Raw genomic sequence first — 13,959 nt, 5'->3', positions numbered from 1 at the left:
AGTTGTGAAGATATTCATGGGCTGGGGAATGCCTTGAATCTAAAATAATGAACCTTGTATATGTCAGGTGTCGGGGGAAGGGCTTGAGTATACAATTGGATGATTATAAAATAATGAAATCTTGTATATGTCAAGGGGCTGAATATACAATTGGGCGTAGGGAGAAGTTCTTATATAAATAAAGTGGAAATTGAGAATTTAATTATAAAAATTGGACTTAAAGAATGAACGGGAGTTAACTCATATGCTATGGTATTCGGAGCCAAGTGATATAAGTATGGTATAGGACGTGCATGCTTAGATGCCTTAGGTATGTGTTAGTGAGATTAGAAGGGAGTGAGTACATTCATGCATCTTAGCATACATTTTATTTCAGTTAGTATTTTGTTGTTACTTTCATTTGTAAAGTAATTTGTGCACTAATGCTATTTCCGCTGCATATTAAATGAATTTTATTTAGTAAACTCAAGCGTTTATTATGTAAAATTTTGCCGTATGATGTATTGTGTTCCAGTTTTTTTTTTCATTTCTTCACCATGTCTTGGTTATAGAATTTATTTCTATAGCTAAGATATGGCTCATACCTTAACTCATGAATAGTCCTTATTTGCTGGTTGGGGTGTGATAGGGATAGTAAAACTTGTCTACTTAGGTTAACACATCCTCAATAACCCATCTTGGAGTTTTAGTAGAACGATTAGCCAACTACAATTTTACATGTGTCGCCTTTAATTCACCAAGACCTAGCTGCAAATACACTGAGTAAGGCAGTAAATTCACATTAGCACCTAGTCAAGCAAAAAATTATCAATAAAATTAATTCCAATGACAGAATAGATGGGAACCTACTTAATAGAATCTAACAGAGGAATATTTATCTTTATTTGCTTAAAAAACTAAAGAATATTAGACTTATAAATGACTTTCTTTACAGAAGCTTTCAAAAAAGGTACAAGTGCATGATATTCATTGTCATTTTCAAATTCTTTGAGCTTGTCAAGTTTATCATTACTCTTAATTTTCTCAACTGCCTTGTAAAGGCTATTTTACCACTCTTAAGAGTAACCACAAACTTAGCATGCTCAAATTCGGTCTTAGTTAAATTAACATTTTTAGGATTAGCTTGAGTGTTTGCTAAGAACCATCCTTTTTGATTAACGAACATAAAATTAATTATTTGGAAAGTGGACTCTTGATTTATTTATTTCCTCAACAAGTTGACCGAACAATGAATCTACTTTTTGACCTAATGCTTGAACATGATTTGCATATGATTGTTTATGTTGAAACGAAACGAACTAGGAGCATAAAATTTGTGGTTAGGGCACTTAAGGTTATGAATCATTCCTCCAAAGTAAATTTAGATGATTTCTAGTTGTCGAATTGTATGTCTCCGAAAAAGGAGAATACTGATTTTGATAGCTTCCAGTGGCAACATATTGTTCTTCATGAACCCATTTCATTTTCTGCAACATTTGACAATTTTTAGTGGAGTGACCAATCTCACAATAAACATCACAAACTTAATCAGCATCAGATTAATAAACTTGTTGAAATGTATTATATTTTTCAATTTTTTAATGCAACTACCTCTTTGGCAAGATTATTGTATTTTACTATCAATTCATCTTCTTCCCTTCATTGATAAATTCCTTCGCTACTAGAAGATATGGGAGGCTTAGAGCCAATCAACGCTCTTAAGTGGGTTAAGACCTTCCCATTGATGGGTTTTCTTAGCAATATGATCTAAGAATTTTAAAGGATCATCAGGTTCCTTTGACATAAAATTCCCATCACATAGACTCAAGAAATTGACGATCTCGAGCAAGAAGACTGTCGTAGATGAAACTAGCAAGGCGCCAATTTTCAAAATCATGATATGGGCACAAACTCAAGAGATTTTTACATATTTGCTACGTTTGGTACAATGATTCACTCTTTTTGATAATAGTAGAAATTTGTTGCTTTAGATGTAGTCTTATGATTCGGAAAAAAGTTTTGAAAAAATTCATCAGTCATTTCAAACCACGAATAAATAGACCTAGCCTTTAATTCATACGATCAACTTTTTGCTTTGTCTTTCAAGGAGAATGGAAAAAATTTAATCTCACTCCATTCAGTTGATCAGGTTCAATATTATAAAAAGTGCTAACGACATCTTCATATTCCCTAACATGCACATAAGGATCCTTATTCTCCAAACCATGAAAAATAAGGAAAAAGATGAATCATTCCATATTTAAATTCATAGTTTGGCATATTAGCAAGAAAGAGATGCAACACGAGTTGGATGCAAATAGTCTTTGAATGTTCTGGAGGGGGGAGGGGGAAGGGTTTCCCTCACTCCCATGACTGTACGATCACCCATGTTGACAAACTCACATCATTATAAAAAAGATCTCCAAACAAAGTTTTAGTTAAGGTTTGGATGCTTAACAAATATGCCTCGGTATATCACATGAAAATTGAAGAAACAAAGAGTACAATATGCTAAAAACAATACAAAACAAACAAATAAAAAAGAAACAAAAATACAAATAAATGGAAATAATTTACCAGCCTACCAAGTGGAGAAAAATCATGCACTATTTGCCAAGTTAATGTCTTAGCAACAATGCCAAAAATTGCTTGCTAAACCCAAGTGTCACATCCCAGGCCCGCTCCACCACCGTAGCATGATATTGTCCGCTTTGAGCTTACCATTCCCTCACGGTTTTGTTTTTGGGAACTCACGAGCAACTTCCCAGTGGGTCACCCATCATGGGATTGCTCTACCCTCCTTCTCGCTTAACTTCGGAGTTCCTACGAAACCCAAAGCCAGTGAGCTCCCAAAAAGCCTCGTGCTAGGTAGGGATGGGAATATACATTTAAGGATCACTCCCTTGGGCGATGTGGGATGTCACAATCCACCCCCCTTAGGAGCCCGACGTCTTCGTCGGCACACCACGACCAGGGTTAGGCTCTGATACCAAACTGTCACATCCCGACCCGGGGGGGACCACTCCCCAGCCCCGCTCCACCACCGTAGCACGATATTGTCGGCTTTGGGCTTACCATTCTCTCACGGTTTTGTTTTTGGGAACTCACGAGCAACTTCCCAGCGGGTCACCCATCATGGGATTACTCTAGCCTCCTTCTCGCTTAACTTTGGAGTTCCTACGAAACCCGAAGCCAATGAACTCCCAAAAGGCCTCGTGCTAGGTACGGATGAGAATATACATTTAAGGATCACTCCCCTGGGCGATGTGAGATGTCACACAAGTGCAAGTGTTGCATAGCAGTATAAATTTGAAGTCTGAGTGTCGTATTCCTCAAAGAGCATTGAAAAAGAATGCCAAATTTATCAAAACTGAAGCAAAGAACAAGACCGAATGAGATATAACTTGTAGAAGAAAAATTCAACAACGAAAAACATTAAAGCATCATGGTTCCTCTCACATACAACTATGCAATTTTACTATTCCTGTTCCTTTTTATAATTCAAATGAGATAAAAAAAAATGAGTGCTCTCAATTGGAAGATATAGCAATTGAGTTTTATCCATATAAAACAACTTGAAAAGTGATTTTCATTAGATATATTCAAAACAAAATGTCCATTCAATTCCTTATAGAAATAATCCCAAATATAATTTGTACCTCCAACATCAGATTATTAAGAAATTACTCTGTCGAAATCGTACCATTCTGTTCACTAAAAACATGAATGTGAAACAAAAGTACAAGAAACACATGATTAAACTTATGAATCATAACTAGCATTCACCAATTCAAATATAGAATAAATTAGATGTTGTAGGTACAAATTATATTTGTTTCACATTCATGTTTTTACTCTGTCACAAAAATGAGGGCCATAGAGCCAAATATAATTTATTATTTAAAAACTACAACTTAAATTCAAATCCAACGGCTAAGTTTTATGTTGTTAAATGTTTTTAAAAATGTTGTTTAAGTTTGTTGTTAAATGTTTTATTTTTATGTTGTATAATTTTCATGTTGTTTAATGTTATTTAATGTTGTTTAATATTGTTTAATGTTGTTTCATATTATTTAATGTTATGTAATGTTTAATGGTTTAGGAAGTTATAGGGAAAAGAAAAAGAATTTTTAAAACAAATTTTGAAAAGAAAAAAAGAACTGTAAAAATAAAAAAAAAAATTAAATAACAATTAGCTGCGTTAGTAGCTAGCCATTGCAAATTTGAATTTCAGCTTGGCCCGGGGCTGGCTGGCTGGTTGGTTTGAGCCGGCCGGTTGGCCCTTTGACCATTTTTTGTCCAATGGGACCCACGAGCTCTTTCGCTTGACCTTCGGTTGGAGACAATTTTAGAGTTATTGTCGGTCATCTGACCCTCTGGACCCTTAGGTTGGAGATCGCCTTAGTTCACCATGAAAAAAAAACACACTGTAAAAAGTTTAAGGGTAAAATACAAAAAACTACCTCAACTATTGGTGTCACAACACTTTCATACCTTATCTTTTAAAATTGACAATGTCATACCTCATCTTTAGAATTTGGTCCAATGTTATACCTTCCGTTACTTGGCCATTTACTTTTCAATTAAATGCTGACGTAGCTTGATTTGGGGCCCACTTTGTATTAAAAAATCATTAAAAATATTATTAAAAACTAAAAAAAAAATATTAAATATTAAATAATAATAAAAAGTAAAAATAAATAAAAAAATTAAAAAAAAAACCCTCATTTCGTCCCTCCTCTCTCTTCTCCCTATCTTCATCTTCATCCCCCACCTGCAAACCCCCAAAAAAAAAAAAAAAAAGAAAATTTCCAATTTGTCTTCCCCCACACCCATACTCAGTTTCCCTACCCCCTCTTCTCCCTCTTGCAACCCAAAAAAAAAAAAAAAAAAAAAAAAACCCCAAATCACATCGATGGGAAAATGGGTGCATAGAGAAGGTGGAGGATGGGTGCATAGAGAAGGTGGATTTGGGGTTTAGTGGGTTTTCAAAATTTTTTTTTCTTCCTCCTTCTCCTTTTTTTCTCTTATTCTTCTTCTTCCCCTTCTCCTTCTCCTTCTCCTTCTTTTTCTTTTGTAGCGGGGTTTGATGGTTTTCAAAAATTTTTTTTTTTTCTTCCTCCTTCTCCTTTTTTTCCTCTTCTCCTTCTTCTTCTTCCGTAGGGGGGTTGATGGGTTTTCAAATTTTTTTTTCCTTCCTCCTTCTCCTTTTCTTCCTCTTCTTCTTCTCCCTCCTTCTCCTTCTCCTTCTTCTTCTTCCGCGCCCGTGCGCACCTCGGGGGGGGGGGGGGGGCGGAATTTTTTTTCTTCCTATCTCCTTCTCTTTCTTCCGCAAGGAGGGGTTGATGGGTTTTCAAAATTTCTTTTTTCTTTTTTTTTTTTGGGGTTTGCAGGTAAGGGGATGAGGATGAAGATGGGGAGAAGAGAGAGGAGGGGGAGGGGGAGGGGAGTGATGAACTGAGGGTTTTTTTTTTATTTATTTTTTTTACTTTTTATTATTATTTTAATATTTCAATATTTTTTTTTAGTTTTTAATACTATTTTAATAATTTTTTAATAGAAAGTGGGCCCTGAATCAAGCCACATTAGCATTTAACTGAAAAGCAAACGGTCAAGTAACGGAAGGTATAACATTGGACCAAATTCTAAAAATGAGGTATGACATTGTCAATTTTAAAAGATGAGGTATGAAAGTGTCGTTGACACACCCCGACCGAGGTCAGGGCATGCTGGCCGTCATGTGGAAGTGACGTAGCCATGTGCACAGTGCGGAAGCTAATAAAGTAGTAACGTAAAAGTACGAATAAATAAAAACTAGCATACAAGGTAATAGTAATAAGTGCTTGAAGGGAAAATATGAGATTTATGTGGGATTTCTATTGACTAGCATGCATATATAATTCAAGATTTATATACGAAAACAACGGAAGCATGTCATCAATTAATATCAAAGCTCTAGTCATGAAAATCCCCTTCAAGATTCATAGGTTTATTTATGATGCATCAAAAACAATTTATTGAAGAACAAAGTTTAGGAGTAGTTTTATACCTCTTGATCTAGATCTTAGACCAAGGATGAACCACCTCCAAGCTCTTTGCTCCTTGAACTCCTTGAGCCTAGCCTCCCTCCTTGCCTCCTCCACTTTGTTGAGAATGAGTGCTCCTAGGTCCTCTTCAAGTTTCCAAATTTGAAAACCTCTAAAGATCCTCACCCACTAGTGTAGTGAGAAGGATGAAGGAATAACCAAAGGGGTGATAAAATGATTAGCTAAAATCCCCTTATGGTGGCCGGCCCTTTGAGTGTTAGAGAGAGTTATTTTCTTTTCTCTTTTGTTGTTTTGAACACCAAAAAAAAACCCCCATTTTAAACTTTCATTATAAAGTTCCTTTTATAACATAAAGAAACAAGTCAACAATTGACCTTCTCTCTCCCTCTCTTTGCCCGGCCTTCTTAGTGTTGTTTGGGCCTTGGGCTTTTATTATTTCAAGTCATCCAATGCTTGAATAAAAGCCCAATGGGTTAGGCCCAATGGGCCCAATTAAACTCGAACATTTCTTTAAGCCAAAAATGATCTTTTATCGCTTTTATGATTTCTTTAGACTTTCTAAATTAATCACAACACTTAATTAATCCAATTAATTATTTCCATCATCCATTAGTTACTCACTACAAGAGTGTATTGGTGAACAATCTTTTAGGTTCTAATTAGCAAGGCAGTGAGGTGATTGGCACCAATCCAATTGATTATATTTAATCCATCCACTTAGTGAATTAAAACTTACTTTTAATTCACCTTCTTCTTTGATGACTACATTTAATCATCTAGAAGAACTCACAAGCCATGAGTGACATCTAAACATATATCATGGCTACCCAAGCTAATGTAGAAGTTCATTCGGAGAACCTATTCAGTTGGAATTACAATGTAATTCGATCCTTCTCTAAAACAATACTCTCAATCACATCACTAGGGTATGGATATACTATGTCAAACCCCTAATGTGATTATACTTTCTTATATGATTCAATTGAGTCGCATAGGAACGTTTTCCTTTATTACGCTCGAGACTTCGGCTGAAGATTCCTGAATCATATCTCAGAGTATTCTTCCTCTCATAACAAGGATCAGAGATTCCTTGTTGATCATTCACATGCCTACATGTTTAGATACCTTAACCCCAACAATGCCGTGGACACTCCAATGGAATGTCGTTTGACATGATCAAAGATCAAGGACCTAATCATTAGACATCTACGATGTCTCAGGTCAAAGGATTACTTACATTATTCCAACCTTCAGAGTTACTTGTTTGACATGTGAGTAGACCTCCATGCAAGTACTCTCGTTCGATTGTGTTCAGTGAACTCATTCCCTTAATGAGCACCTATATACTTGTCTTAGTGTCACTACACGAATGGGATGAGACTTTCCATCCTTCCATTTGAAGCAGACATAGTATGTACCGGTCTATGCATTGTCAGTATCCCTCCGACAATCCTATGACCAGGAACCTTTTTGGACATAATGGTTATGAGAAGAAGGTCTCTGTGGTCTAATCATCATTAGATTACTTATTCCATCAATCCATTGTCCATGGATTTATCATTTAGGACATATTTCGTTCATTGAGATAGTCCTAATTAGTGTCTTTGCCTTCCGATGTATAAGAGTCATATATACATCATTACATTGTCCTGAAAGGTTTCTTCCAAATATTGACTTTCAGGGCATATTTCCAACAGTGCTAGCGTAAGTGAGACGCTAAGTTTAGAGCCAAAACGCCTAAAGCAGTCCAAAAGGAAAAGATGTGATAATAATACACCCGAAGGTGGCCCTACGCTGGTGATCGTCTGTCAGAAATGCCGGGAAGCCCTCTGGGGAACCACCAAAATTGCTAGCTAGCTAGAACCTGGAGGGGCGCAAAACAAAAGTGTGAGTGGGCAAAAACAAAGCTTTTCTAAAACCATTTTAACAAATAAGTTCTAACCCCTCGCCGTAAAACCTGTATACTTCCTAGAAAATAAACATAGGTACGTATATATATATATATATATATATATATATATATATATATATATATATATATATGCCAATCATGCGCAAGACTATGCCATGTCGGAACCTCAGAATGAAATGCAAGTGCTTAGGTATAAATCACATCAATAACATATAGTCTGGCAGCCGGAGTCACCTAACTTGACCTGTACAGCTGCATCTAGAGCTCAAATCTCAATCTCAATAACTAAACCTGCCCACGAGTCGGAACCACCTAAAGTGGTCTGTACGACAGGCCTGGGTGTAATACATATAAACGCTCTAGTGCTACGATCACGTGAAGGCTGTGCGAATAATCGCGGGTCACCTACGAGTCGGAACCACCTAAAGTGGTCTGTACGACAAGACTATACACCTAACTTGGATCCAAGCTGAGCGTGTGGTGCGGGAGGTGAACAACACGTGAAGGACTGTGCCCTACTCTGGGCGGGAGCACTAACACCGGGGGTGCAGGTTATGAGCTCTCTAAGCATCTCGAATCACTACTGAATATAAACACAAATAACACTTACCTGGCACTTACCTATGCGTCCACAGCACCCATTATGCATACGTATATATATATGACTAATAAAGCAACTAATGATGCATAAGTAACGATAATATAACACATGGCATATAACTAATAAGTATTTAAATCAATTTCTGGGAAAATATAAGTATATAGGTATATACGGAAAACCAAAAGCCCACTCACTGATAAGTGGAAGGGTCGTAGCCCCCCTGCCTCGAGTGACCACGCTCGTCCTCGGGATACGTCTCACCTATATGCGAAAATACTATAAAAACGTTAATTTTAAAGTACATAACCTTCCCTTCGTAATAACTTCTCATACATTGCTCAAATTGGACAATTGAATATACCAACGTGCTCTACACAACCTCAGGATCACACCCAAATTTTTAGAAAAATTTTCCACGCCACACGCGCCTCCACGCGCCAGCCACGCGCAGGCACGTGCCTGGCACGCTGACGGCGTCAACTGACGCCGTAGGGAATATTCCGTTAGTTTTAACGGATTCCGTCAACGGCGTCAGGAATATTCCATCAGATTTGACAGAATATTCCGTCTTCTTCCCCGGCTAACCTCCGGCGCCGTCGCCGGCGCCGGAAAACTGGAAAAATTTCAAACGTTGATATCTCGTTCGTTTTTCGTCCAAATTTCATAAAATTACTACCAAATTGAAGCTTAGACCTAGGAAAACACCAATATACCACTTTTAAGGGTTAAGAACCACGAGATCTCACCTGTCCACACAATCCAATTCCGGCCAACTTCGAATACGGTGATCCCGACGTCCAATTCCTTCAAACGAACTACTCCGAGACTCCTTGGGACCTCACCAAGCTACCTACAAGCTTCATTTTTCATAAAACGTGAGAAATTACGTTTGCATGAATAGTACCCAAATCGGACATCGTCGAATTGACGTGAAAACGATGGAGTTCTCACCTGAAAATGGTACGGTTGGGCTCCCACGAGCCTCACGAGCTCGAATATGTACTCAATTCCTTCGATCTGTGGGTGTTTGATGAGCTTTGGGTGTATGTCAGTATGTATGGTGAATGGGAAGGGAGAGAGGACTCGGGACAAAGATAGGGAAAGGGACAGAAGGGCTGTGGTGTGTGGGAAGGTGTGTGTGGCACCAAACATGCCAACAAAACCCCAAAACAAACAATAACCGTAACGAAATCGAACTAGGGGCAAAATTGTCTTTTCACACGTATGTTTTAAAATGTTTTTGGGACGGGCTGCCACAGTCGTGACACCAATAGTTGAGGTGGTTTTTTGTACTTTACCTAAAGTTCAAAGTAAAATTGATAGAAAATTGGCGAGAGAGCAGAAGTTGCATCAACCTTTTCATTTTATATCCTTTTTGCTGTTGTCGCCTGGTAAACGTCATATCTCCTTTTAATTTGAGAAATCACTCTTCTTTCATGGGCTAGGCCAATAGGTAATAAAGCTACTCTTGAACATAAAACCCAATTCTTTCTTGTCTTTGCCGAGACCTCACAAAACAATTTCTTCATCTTTTAATTTCTTTGCACCACACTTATGTTCATGCACATAAAGATCCATAGCATCTATGTCAAAGCTAAATAAAGGATAAATTACACAAAACTACCTCAACTATGGGTATAATCACAATTGCATACCTTATGGTTTTAAAATTACAATGTCATACCTCATTTTACAAATTTGTTGCAATGTTAGAGCTCTGTCAGTTTTCTCTTAATTTCTCTATTAAATGTTAACATGGCTTAAAATGAAGCCTACTCCCTAACTTAATTGGATTAGACAATAATTAAATACTTAAAAACAAAAATTAAATTATTTAAGTATATTTTTTAAATGTGGGACCCATGCACCCCAAAAAATCCATCACCTTTCTTCCCCATCCACTCGTGTCCCCCAACCTACCTTCCTTCACCCCAAAACTAGAGCCCCACTACCACCCTTTCATTCTCTATCTCCATCTCCCTTCTATGGTGCTCTTCCCCTCCTCCTCCACCACATTCCACTCTAATCCCTAATGATGCACCCTCATAGCCCTCTCAAAGGGCGATATCGCCCACTTCAAAATCGTGGAAATCATAGTTCGATCTGCCATGAACGATGGCCAAACAACAAAACTATGAGTGGTTTATGTTCGTGGCACTGAAAGCAGTGGAACGGTGGTGGTGGCGACAGTGCTTGTCGTCGAAGTTTGCCGTAAACTCACATAGGAAGCTCGCCTAAAAAACGGGTCGGGATGTCAATCTGGACTCACTTCCCACACTAACAATTCATAAAAACCCAAAACAAAATTTACATTCTTTTTCCCATTAGATAGAAAGAGATAGAGAGAAAGAGTGAGTGAGTGAGTGGTCGATGTAGAGAAAAAGAGAATGTATGGGCAGGGTGACATCATCCGTGGTGGCCAAGTGCACCTCTCTCTTCCAAGTCTGCCATTTTTTTGCTACTCTGTCATTTTTGGAATCTTAGGGGTTTTTTTTATATTTTATTTTATTTTATTTTTAGATTTGAGCTTTGTGTCATTAATTACTTGCTAGTGTTGGCAATTGGGTTTTTCTAAATTCAGAGTTTTTTTGTTATGGATTTTGAGTCTTTGACACATTTGGAAAGGACGATGAGGGTGTAACGGTAAAGATTAGAACAGAATGTGGTGAAGGAGATGGAGGTAGAGGAAGAGAAGGCAGCGGTGGGTTTTTGGTTTTGGTTTAGGAGCACACAGGTGGATGGTGAAAAAGGGTGATGGGTTTTGCAAGGCTGGGGGCCATATTTAAATGATTTTATTTTTATTTTTAATATTTAATTAATTTTTTAATTCAGTTGGGCTAAAGAGTGGGCCCTGCTTTAAGCCACGTGTGATAGCCCGTTTCGAAATAATTTACCGATGGTGTAGGAATGACGTTTTTGCCTTTACTCGTTAGTGGTTGTGTGTATGTGAATGGGCTACGTTTTGGGTTGGCTTTAGGGATTGGTTTAAACATACACACACACGTTCACACATGCATACGTGCACCTTTCTTCTTCCTTTCCTAGTTCTGTCTCTTTCATCCTTTTCGACACTTCTTCCATTTTCATCAAATTTGTACAGACAGCATCACACCTCACAATTTTGGCGTGGATCGAGGTTCCAAATACCCTCTTTGTGTTCCTTGTGACCTAACCAACACGCTCATACCCTTGGTTTGGCTTGGAACCCTCGAAAACCCTTTGAATCCGTGGACTCCGTCGATGATACTGTTCACATGCTCGTGATCGTGGGGGTTTTATCAAGTTTTAAGATCACAGGGAGTCTTAAAACCTTATCACGAAGCTCGGAGAGCAAGTTTGAAGGATTTTGGACGTTGGGATAACAAGTTCTAAAGTTGGCCGAATTTTGTGAGATTTCTCCGGCGAGATTCCAGCATTTTTGGTGCTTCAAAGTGTTATAAACTTCTTTCACTTGTCCTAAGCTTCATTTTGACATAAATTTTGTGAAGTTTGGTTGAGAAATGAGTAAGAAAAGTAGGTTTGAAGATTTTCCAGAATCCAGCGACGCACGCTGTCGGCGCCGGATTTCGGTGACTTGAGGTAGAAGACGACGGAATATTCCGTCAAAATTGACGAAATATTCCTAACGAAGACTAGCGGTGTCAAGTTAAAGTTAACGAAATATTCTGGTTTTGACGGAATATTTCCTAACGGTGTTAGGGATTCCGTCCGTGTGCCAGGCACGTCCCTGGATGTGTGGCCGTGCCTTGGCCGGCACGTGAGGGCGCGTGAGGCTTCAAAAAAAAATTTCTAAAAATATGGGGGTGTTCGTGGGATTGAGTAGAGCATGTTGGTATATTCAAACACCCTAATTGAGCAATGTATGAGAAGTTATTACCTAAGGTTGGTTATGTGCGTTAAATTGATGGTTTTATAGTTGTTTCACATATAGGTGAGGATTATCCTAAGGATGAGCGTAGCCACGCGAAGCTCGGGGCCTACGAATCTTCTACATATCAGTGAGTGGGCTTTTTTTTTTCAGTATATATATATTATGATTGGTATTTTTTCAGAATTACGGTTTAAATGTTTTATAATCGAAATGGTTTATAATTGAAATGCCATGTTGAATATCGTTAATATTATTATTGTGATTGTGTTGGTTACGCTTTGGTACCGCGGATGCTCAGGTAAGTCAGGTGGGTATGTTTGTTAGTGAAAGTTATGATGATGACGAGATTGAGTTATAGCTCATATTCCCGCACCTCGGTGTTTGTGCTTCGCCAGAGTAGGGCCTAGCCTTCATGTGATTGTTCACCTCTCGCACCGTATGCTCACCTTGGATCCAAGGCAGGTGCTAGCCTGTCGTACAGACCACAATAGGTGGTTTCAACTCGTAGGTGACTTGCAATACATCGCACAACCTTCACATGATCGTAGCACTGAGCGTATTTATATACACCAACCTATCGTATAGACCACTATAGGTGGTTCCGATTCGTGTGCAGGATAATGGTTGAGGAGCTATAAATTCAGCCGTACAAGTCACTTTAGGTGACTCCGGCTGACGTATTGATATTATTGGCATATTATGATTTGTTTTATCTCAATTGCTTGATGCTTATACTATTTGATTGGATATTTTGACATGGCATATTCTGGCATGACATATTTGAGCTTTATCATTTTTTTAGCACGATTTGATATACAAGTACGTATAGTATTTTCTTGGAAAATATACGAGTTTTACAGAGAGGGGTTATTACTTGATATTGAAATGGTTTGGAAAAACTTTGTTTTTGCCCACTCATGTTTTCTGTTTTGCGCCCCTCCAAGTTTAGGTAGCGGTGACGTTGGTGGCGAACGAGGCATCGAGGCAGTTTTGACAGAGCACCCTCCATGTAGGATTTTCTAGTCATCGCTTGTGTAGTACTTGTTTATTCTGAACTACACCTAGGATACTTGAACTTTTACTTTGCGTTTTTTTCCTTTTATTTTCGTCACTATCACTCACTAATCTTTTTATTGTAAATTATCTTGTTCGGCTTTATATCCTCATATTTTTCACTCTCGTACTTCCGCATTGCGCACTTGGCTACGTCACCCTCACGTGACGGCCAACACGCCCCAATATTTGGATCGGGGTGTGTCACCACGTCAGCACTTAAAAGAGAAATTGACAAAAAAACTAACGCATGTCTGACATTTCAACAAATTCGTAAGATGAAGTATGACATTGTAATTTTTAAAACATGAAATATGAGATTATGGTTCAATCTATAGTTGAGGTAGTTTTTTATAATTTACTCCTACATAAATTAATCAAATAAGCCATGTTGACCAAAATTACATAGTAAAACACAATTCAATAAATTACTAAAGAAAAATACTTAACGAGTATAATAAAAGCGCACTAAACATGCGCTTTCGACAAATTGTCA

This window comes from the organism of the source record quoted next, unplaced genomic scaffold (assembly GCF_019419815.1).
Source record: "Pyrus x bretschneideri cultivar Hongxiangsu unplaced genomic scaffold, Pyrus_bretschneideri_v1 Contig41, whole genome shotgun sequence".
Classification (NCBI taxonomy): domain Eukaryota; kingdom Viridiplantae; phylum Streptophyta; class Magnoliopsida; order Rosales; family Rosaceae; genus Pyrus; species Pyrus x bretschneideri.
This window is presented reverse-complemented; position numbering follows the sequence as displayed.